The 8,857-nt window shown below is 37.2% G+C and overlaps 1 protein-coding gene across 1 annotated transcript in view; it reads left to right on the top strand.

Annotated features, from left to right (window-relative positions):
• DDX10 (DEAD-box helicase 10) overlaps positions 1 to 8,857 on the top strand; it is a 300,441-nt gene that overhangs the window by 201,894 nt on the left and 89,690 nt on the right. The window lies entirely within an intron of this gene.

The raw sequence follows: 8,857 nt of genomic DNA, 5'->3' as shown, positions 1-8,857 counted from the left end.
CCCTCCCTATCCCACCCCTCTAGGTGGTCACAAAGCACCGAGCTGATCTCCCTGTGCTATGCGGCTGCTTCCCACTAGCTATCTGTTTTACATTTGGTAGTGTATATATGTCCATGCCATGCTCTCACTTTGTCACAGCTTACCCTTCCCCCTCCCCATATCCTCAAGTCCATTCTCTAGTAGGTCTGTGTCTTTATAGCCAGGATCTCTTTAGAATACCTGAGGCATATCCTATTTTCTAAGAATATATTACCTTAAAAGTTGAGCTGTCCTAATATGTACATATTGATTTTCCTTTTCTTCCCCCCTTTTTTCTAACTTAGAGGTTCTCAAGCTTTAGTGTAGTTGAATGCAGAAAACTATGTGTATTGTACTTTATGGGTGATAAAAGGAACATTCTAGGGTAGTTTGATCATGATGATTGTCACCTTGCCTGCTTATTTTGGAACCTAACCTCCATCGGAGTTGTGCGACTTCATTCTGTCATTTAGTACCTTGTTCATAAATATTTGTTGATTGACCAAATCAGTGGATCCTGCTAAAACTTCTTTGTTCACAGTGTCATGTTGAATATTATATTTGATGACATTGAACATGGGTTGCCTGAGTAATTGCAACCTTATTGAAATGTTGTTAAGACCATGAAAGAGCGAGCACAAAGATGCAGGTCTGTCTTCACTTACTGACTTGTGAACACTGAGGGCCCTGCAGGGGTGTTAAGGTTAAGGGTAATCCTAAACATGTGCTGTGCGAGGCATTAACCCTGAGAACAAGAAGAAATTTTTTGGAAAACAAGCCATATTTGTTACTTTTAAACTTGCAATGCAATACCAGATTAATTTGAGACAGAATTTTTGAGACAAAATTTTAATAGCTATTTCAGGAGGTGTCCTAATACTTCTTAAAGAATGTTGTTTCTTTTATAAAACTTGCAAAATAAAAATGTTCTAACCACATAAAATTGGAGGAAAATAAACTCACAACACAGTTGAATAATGTGTCAAAAAAGCACTCGTGCTTACATTCTTTCTTTCACTCTCGTGTGTGTGTGTGTATATATATATATATATTCTTTTGTATGTGTTGTAGATGAACATTGTATTATTAAATGGTCTATTGGATTCTGCTCAGTTGGGTGGTCATTTAGGTCTGTTAGGACTCGGAGTTCAGATTGGACCAGATGGAATCAAGTAATCCTTGTGATGCTCTTTATACTCATGGTTTATTCTCCTTATCTTAAGTTAGGATATGATGATTTATAGTCTCCTCTTTTTAGCAGTTTAATTGAAGTGTAGGTTAAATACAATATTATATTAATTTCAGGTGTACAGCATAGTGATTCAACATTTATGTACCTTATGAATTGATCACCACAGTAAGTCTGGTAACCGTGTGTCACCATACAAAGTTAATGGAATAGTATTGAGTATGTTCCCTATGCTGTATATTATGTCCCCATGACTTATTTATTTTATAACTCTAAGTTTGTACCTCTTAATCGCTTTCACCTATTTTGCTGCACTCCCCTCCCCTCTGGTGACTACTGGCTTGTTCTCTGTATCTGTGAGTCTGTATCTATTTTATTTTGCTTATTTGTTTTGTTTTTTAGATTCCATATATAAGTGAACTCATATGGTATTTGTTTTTCTCTGACTTACTTTTATTAGCATAATACCCTCTAGTTTCATCCATATTGTCACAAATGGCAAGATGTTATTCTTTTTTATGACTGAATGAGAGTACATAATGTATATATAATGCATCTTCTTTATCCATTCACCTATCAATGGACACTTCAGTCGCTTCCATACCTTGGTTACTGTACAGTACCATACAGTTTTGATTACTATAGCTTTGTAGTATAGTTTGAAATCAGGGAGCATACCTCCAACTTTGTTCTTCTTTCTTAAGATGCTTTGGCTATCTGGTGTCTTTTGTGGTTCCAGCAAATTTTAGGATTATTTATTCAAGTTCTGTGAAAAATGCCATTGGTATTTTGATAGGGATTGCATTGAATCTATAGATTGCTTTGGGCAGTATGGACATTTTAACAATATTAATTCTTCCAATCTGTGAGCAAGGTATACCTTTCCATTTATTTGTGTTGTCTTCGGTTTCTTTCATCAGTGTCTTATAGTTTTCAGAGTAAAGGTTTCAACTCCTTGGTTAATTTATTCCTAGGTACTTTATTCTTTTTGATTTGATGGTAAATGGGATTGTTTCTTAATTTTTCTTTCAGATAGCTCATTATTAGTGTGTAGAAATGCAATCGATTTTTGTATCCTGCAACTTTACTGAATTCATTTATTAGTTCTGATAGTTTTTTTGGTGGAGTCTTTGGGCTTTTCTCTCTATATATAGTATCATGTCATTGGCAAATAGTGACTTTTACTTCTTCATTTCTAGTTTGGATGCATTTTCTCTCTTTTTCCTGTCTGATTTCTGTGGTTAAGACTTCCAATATTATGTTGAAAAACAAGTGGTGAGAATGGGCATCCTTGTCTTGTTCCTGATCTTAGAGGAAAAGCTTTCAGCTTTTCATTGTTGAGTATTATGTTAATTGTGAGTTTGTCATATATGGCCTTTATTATGTTGATGTATGTTCCCTCTATGCCCACTTTCTGGAGAGTTTTTATCATAAATGGATGCTGGCTTTTGTCAGATGCTTTTTCTGCACCTATTGAGATGAACATATGATTTTTATCCTTTAATTTGGTAAGGTGATGTATCATATCGATCAATTTGCAGATACTAAACCCTGGAATAAATCCCACTTGGTTATGATGTATGATCATTTTAATGTGCTGTTAGTTTCTCTTTGCTAATATTTTGTTGAGGATTTTTGCATTTCTCTTCATCAGGGGTGTTGGCCTGTAGTTTTGTTGTTTTTTTAAATGCCTTTATCTGGTTTTGGTATCAGGGAGATGCTAACCTTTTAGCATCCTTCCTTAGATTTGGAAGCATTCCTTCCTCAGTTTTTCAGAATAGTTTGAGGATAGTTGTTAACTCTTCTTTTAAGTGTTTGGTAGAATTCACCTGTGAAGCAGTCTTGTCCTCAACTTTTGTTTGTTGGGAGTTTTTTGGTTACTGACTCAATTTCATTACTAGTGATTGGTCTGTTCAGATTTTCTGTTTATTCCTTAATCAGTCTTGGGAGATTGTATGTTTCTAGGAATTTATCCATTTCTTCTAGGTTGTCCAGTTTGTTGGTGTATAATTATTTGTAGTAATCTCTTATAATCCTTTGTATTTCTGTGGTGTCAGTTGTCATTTCCCCTGTTTCATTTCTGATTTTGTTTATTTGGGCTGTTTTTTTCTTGATGAGTCTGGCTAAAGGTTTATCAATTTTGTTTATCTTTTCAAAAACCAGCTCTTAGTTTCATTGATCTTTTCTATTATTTTTTTCAGTCTCTGTTTCATTTATTTCTGCTCTTATCTTTATTATTTTCTTCCTTCTACTAACTTTAGGCTTTATTGTTCTTTTTTCTCCCCTAGTTCTTTTAGATAAGAATGAGATTGTAAGATATAAGGTTAGATTGTTTGACCTGCTGGTTATTTAGCCTCCACATGTTCTTGTTTTTTTCTAGTTTCTTATTGTAATTGATTCATACCATTGTGGTTGGAAAAGATGCTTGGTATGATTTCAGTCTTCTTAAATTTATTGACTAGTTTTGTGGTGTAACATATGATCTGTCTGGAAGAATGTTCCATGTGCAGTGGAACATTCTTTCCCACTGGAAAGAATGTGTATTCTGCTGTTTTGGCTGGAGTGTTTTATATATATTTATGTATTAAGTCTGTCTAATGTGTCATTTAAAGTCACAGTTTCCTTATTGATTTTCTGTCTTGATGATCTTCCCATTGATGTAAGGTTTTAAAGTTCACTACTATAGTTGTATTAGTTGTCCCCTTTATGTCTGTTAATGTTTGCTTTATGTATTTAGGTGCTTCTTTGTTGTATTTACAAATGTTATATCCTTTTGTTCGATTGATTTCTTTATCATTATGTAATGCCCTTCTTTGTCTCTTGTTAGTCTTTGTCTTAAAGCCTGTTTTATCTGATATAAGTATTGCTACCCCAGTTTTCTTTTTGTTTCCATTTGCATGGAATATCTCCTTCTATCCCCTCACTTTCAGTCTGTGTGTATCTTTAGCTCTGAAGTGAGTCTCTTATAGGCAGTATATAAATGGGTCTTTTTTTATTTATTCAGCCATGCTATGTCTTTTGATGGGAGTGTTTAGTTCATTTACATGAAAGTAAGTATCGAAGGTATGTACTTATTGCCATATTACTAATTGTTTTCTGGGTTTTTTTTGTAGTTCTTTTCTGTTCCTTTCTTCTTCTCTTCCCCTTTGATTTAATTGTTTTAGTTGTGTGTTTGTATTCCCTTTTCTTTATTTTTTTGTGTGTCCGTTACAGGTTTTTGGTTTGTGGCTAACCATGAGGTTAATATATAACACCTATGTATATAGCAGTCTATTTTAAGTTGATGGTCACTTAGGTTTGAGGCATTCTAAATGCAGTACATTTCTGTTACCTTACCCCCCCCCCCACGTTTTATGTTTTTGATGTCATATTTTACATTGTAAAATTTTGTGTATTGTTTAACCAATTCTTTTAGATATAGATGATTTTACTACTTGATACACTACCTTTACTATATGTTTGCTTTTACCAGTGAAATTTTTTTTGTTTCATAATTTTCTTGTTTCTGGTTATGGCCTTTTCCGTTTAAAGAAATTATGTAAATGTTTCTTGTAGGGTGGATTTTTTTTTCTTTTCATTTCTGAATGATAACTCTGCTGTGTAGAGTATTCTTGGTTGTAAGTTTTTTCTTTCAGCATTTTGAATATGTTGTGCCAGTCTCTTCTGGCCTGTTAAGTTTCTGCTTAAAAATCAGCAGATAGTCTTGTGTTGGCAGGCAGGGGTAACCTTCTATGTAACTAGTTGTTTTTTTCTTGCTGCTGCTTTTAAGATTCTCTGTTTCATTTTTAACTTTTGACTTTTCAATTATAGTGTGTCTTGGTGTGGGTCTCCTTGGGTTCATCTTGTTTGGGACTCTCTGTGCTTCCTGGACATGGATGTGCATTTCCTTGGCCAGGTTAGGGAAGATTTCAGCCATTATTTCTTCACATAGGTTTTCTGTCTTTTCTCTTTTTCTTCTCCTTTTGAGTCCCCTATAATGTGAATGTTAGTATGCTTGGTGTTGTCCAAGAGGTCCCTTAAACTATCCTCATTTTTAAAAAAATTCTTTCTTCTTTTTGTTTTTTGGTTTGGGTGATTTTCACTGCATTGTCTTGCAGATGGCTGATCCATTCTTTTCTAATCTGCTGTTGATGCCTTCAGGTATATTTTTTATATCAGTTATTATATTCTTCAGTTCTGACTGGTTTGTTTTTATATTTTCTGCCTTTTTGTTGAAGTTTTCACTTGAGTTCATCTATTCTTTTTCCAGTTTTGGTGAGCATCTTTATGACTGTTTCTTTGAATTCCTTATCTGGAAGATTGCTTATCTCCATTTCGTTTAGTTCTTTTTCTGAGGTTTTGTCTTGTTCTTTCATTTGGTAGATATTCCTTTATCTTCTCATTTTTCCTAACTCTCTTATGTTTGTTTCTGTCTATACAGTATATCAGCTATGTCTCCCAGTTTTAAAAGAGTGGTCTTATGTAGATGGTGTCCTGTGGGGCCAAGTTTTGCAATCCCCCCTTGTCACCAGAGCCAGGTGCTCTAGGGGTATCCCCTGCACGGCCTGCATATGCCCTCTGTTGTGGTTGGGCCGTTATTCCTGTGGGTGTGTTTGGCCCCTAGGCCAGCTGGCTGGGTGGCTTTGATATGACTGTTGTGGACACCTTGGTGGGTGGGGCCCATCTTTGGCTGTCTCTGAGCCCTGGCTGTGACTGCTACATGTGTGCTGGTGAGTGGGTCTGGCCCTACGCTTGGCTGGCTGGGACTGCTTTGGGCACACTGATGTGTGGAGCTGGCCCCCAGTGCGACTGGCTGTGAGGCCTGGCTGCAACTCTTGCAGGTGCGCTGGTGTGTGGAGCTTGCCCTTTGGAGTGGGAGCTGCTTTGGAGGGGTGCTAGGCAGGGCAGGTTCTTAGGGGGACGTTGCAGCAAAGTGCATGGTATTAGCTAGGTTGATGGAGAGGTGACAGACATGGTGCCACCAGTGCCAGGCCAGCTAGGTAGAAGGAAAAAAGCACTTGCCAGTGCTTTTGTCCCAGGAGAAAGTTCTACCAAATCCATGGCATACACCATAAAATTAGTCAGTGAGTCTTCTTGTATTACCCAAGTGCTTTTTAAGCTGCTGCCTCTGTGCTGGGACTTGGAGTGAGTGAGTTTGTACGCAAGCCCTTCAAGAGGAGTCTCGGTTTCCCACAGTCTTCCTCCAGCTCTCCCAGACATAAGCTCCATGACTTTTCAAAGCCAGATGTAATGGGAGCTGATCCTTGTGGTCCAGGTTTCCCAGGCTGGGGAACCTGATGTGGGGCTTGGACTCATGGCTTCTCAGGGGAGACCTCCATAGTTGTGACATCCCTCCCACTTGTGTGTCACTGTATCATGGGTGTAGGTTTTGACTAGACTATGTCTCTGCCTTTCCTACCAGTCTCAGTATGGTCTTTTCTTTATATCCTTTAATTATAAAAAATCTGTTCTGCTAGTCTTCAGTTTGTTCTCAGAGATAGTTATTCTGTGTGTAGTTGTAGTTTTGATGTGTCTGTAGGAGGAGGTGAGCTCATGATCTTCCCACTCCACCATCCTGATCCACACTCCTTGAACACTCAATGGATAGAAGTTTTGTATTAATTCCTAAAGGGCATTCCTGATCTTGGAGTTTGATGGGAGGATAAAGCTGATTCCTAATTTTCAAGTGTTTATGGTTACTACTCCTGTGTGAAATACTTTTCAGTGAATAAGGAAACCTCTTTGAGGGGGGGTTAACTTTTACTCACTACTGTGTTTGTGGAGTATAAAGTGGCTAAGCTTTATTGCCTCTTCTTTTGTAAATTAAAAAAAAATTTTTTTACATCTTTATTAGAGTATAATTGCTTCACAACGTGATGTTAGTTCTGCTGTACAACAAAGTGAATCAGCTATATGTATCCCCATATCGCCTCCCTCTCGAACCTCCCTCCCACCCTCCCTATCCTGCCCCTCTAGATTGTCACAAAGCATTGAGTTGATCTCCCTGTGCTCTGCAGCTGCTTCCCACTAGCCATCCAGTTTACATTTGGTAGTGTATATATGTCAGTGCTACTCTCTCATTTCATCCCAGCTTGCCATTCCTCCACTGTGTCCTCAAGTCCGTTCTCTATGTCTGCCTCTTTATTCCTGCCAGGTCCATCCACCTCATTACAAATAACTCAATTTCATTCCTTTTTATGGCTGAGTAATATTCCATTGTATATATGTACCACATCTTTATCCATTCATCTGTTGATGGACACTTAGGTTGGTTCCATGTCCTGGCTATTGTAAGTAGTGCTGCAGTGAACATTGTGATACATGTCTCTTTTTGAATTATGGTTTTCTCAGGGTATATGCCCACTAGGGGGATTGCTGGGTCAAACAGTAGTTCTCTTTTTAGTTTTTTAAGAAACCTCCATACTGTTCTCTATAGTGGCTGTATCAATTTACATTCCCACCAACACTGCAGGAGGGTTCCCTTTTCTCCACACCCTCTCCAACATTTACTGTTACTAGATTTTTTGATTATGGCCATCCTCACCGGTGTGAGGTGATACATCCTTGTGGTTTTGACTTGCGTTTCTCTAACAGTTAGTGATGTTGAGCATCTTCTCATGTGTTTGTTGGCAATCTGTATGTCTTCTTGGGAGAAATGTCTCTTTAAGTCTTCTGCCCATTTTTGGATAGAGTTGTTTGTTTTTTGATATTGAGCTGCAGGAGCTGCTTGTATATTTTGGAGATTAATCCTTTGTCAGTAGCTTCGTTTGCAAATATTTTCTTCCATTCCAAGGGTTGTCTTTTCATCTTGTTTATGGTTTCCTTTGCTCTGAAAAAGCTTTTCAGTTTCATTAGGTGCCATTTGTTTTTTAAGCTTTTAAGTTTCATTAGGTCCCATTTGTTTATTTATTTTTTTTTTGGTTTCCATTTCTCTAGGAGGTGGGTCAAAAGGGATCTTGCTATGATTTATGTCATAGAGTGTTCTGCCTATTTTTTCCTCTAAGAGAGTTTTATAGTGTCTGGCCTTACAATTAGGTCTTTAATCCATTTTGAGTTTATTTTTGTGTATGGTGTTAGGAAGTGTTCTATTTTCATTCTTTTACATGTAGCTGTCCAGTTTTCCCAGCACCACTTACTGAAGAGGTCATCTTTTCTCCATTGTATATTCTTGCCTCCTTTGTCAAAGATAAGGTGATCATATGTGCATGGGTTTATCTCTGGGCTTTCTATCCTGTTCTATTGATCTATATTTCTTTTTTTCTGCCAGTACCATACTGTCTTGATTACTGTAGCTTTACAGTATAGTCTGAAGTCTGGGAGCTGGATTCCTCCAGCTCCGTTTTTCTTTCGCAGGATTGCTTTGGCTGTTCGGGGTCTTTTTTGTTTCCATTCAAATTGTAAAATTTTTTGTTCTAATTCTGTGAAAAATGCCATTGGTAATTTGATAGAGATTGCACTGAATCTGTAGATTGCTTTGGGTAGTATAGTCATTTTCACAATGTTGATTCTTCCAATCCAAGAACATAATATATCTCTCCATCTGTTTGTATCCTCTTTGATTTCTTTCATCACTGTCTTATAGTTTCCTTCACGTAGGTCTTTTGCCTCCTTATGTAGGTTTATTCCCAGGTATTTTATTCTTTTTGTTGCAGTGGTAAATGGGAGCATTTC

This window comes from Physeter macrocephalus, chromosome 16 (assembly GCF_002837175.3).
Source record: "Physeter macrocephalus isolate SW-GA chromosome 16, ASM283717v5, whole genome shotgun sequence".
Classification (NCBI taxonomy): Eukaryota; Metazoa; Chordata; class Mammalia; order Artiodactyla; family Physeteridae; genus Physeter; species Physeter macrocephalus.
The sequence above is the reverse complement of the archived record's forward strand: the minus strand, read 5'-3'. Positions and strand labels throughout refer to the sequence as shown.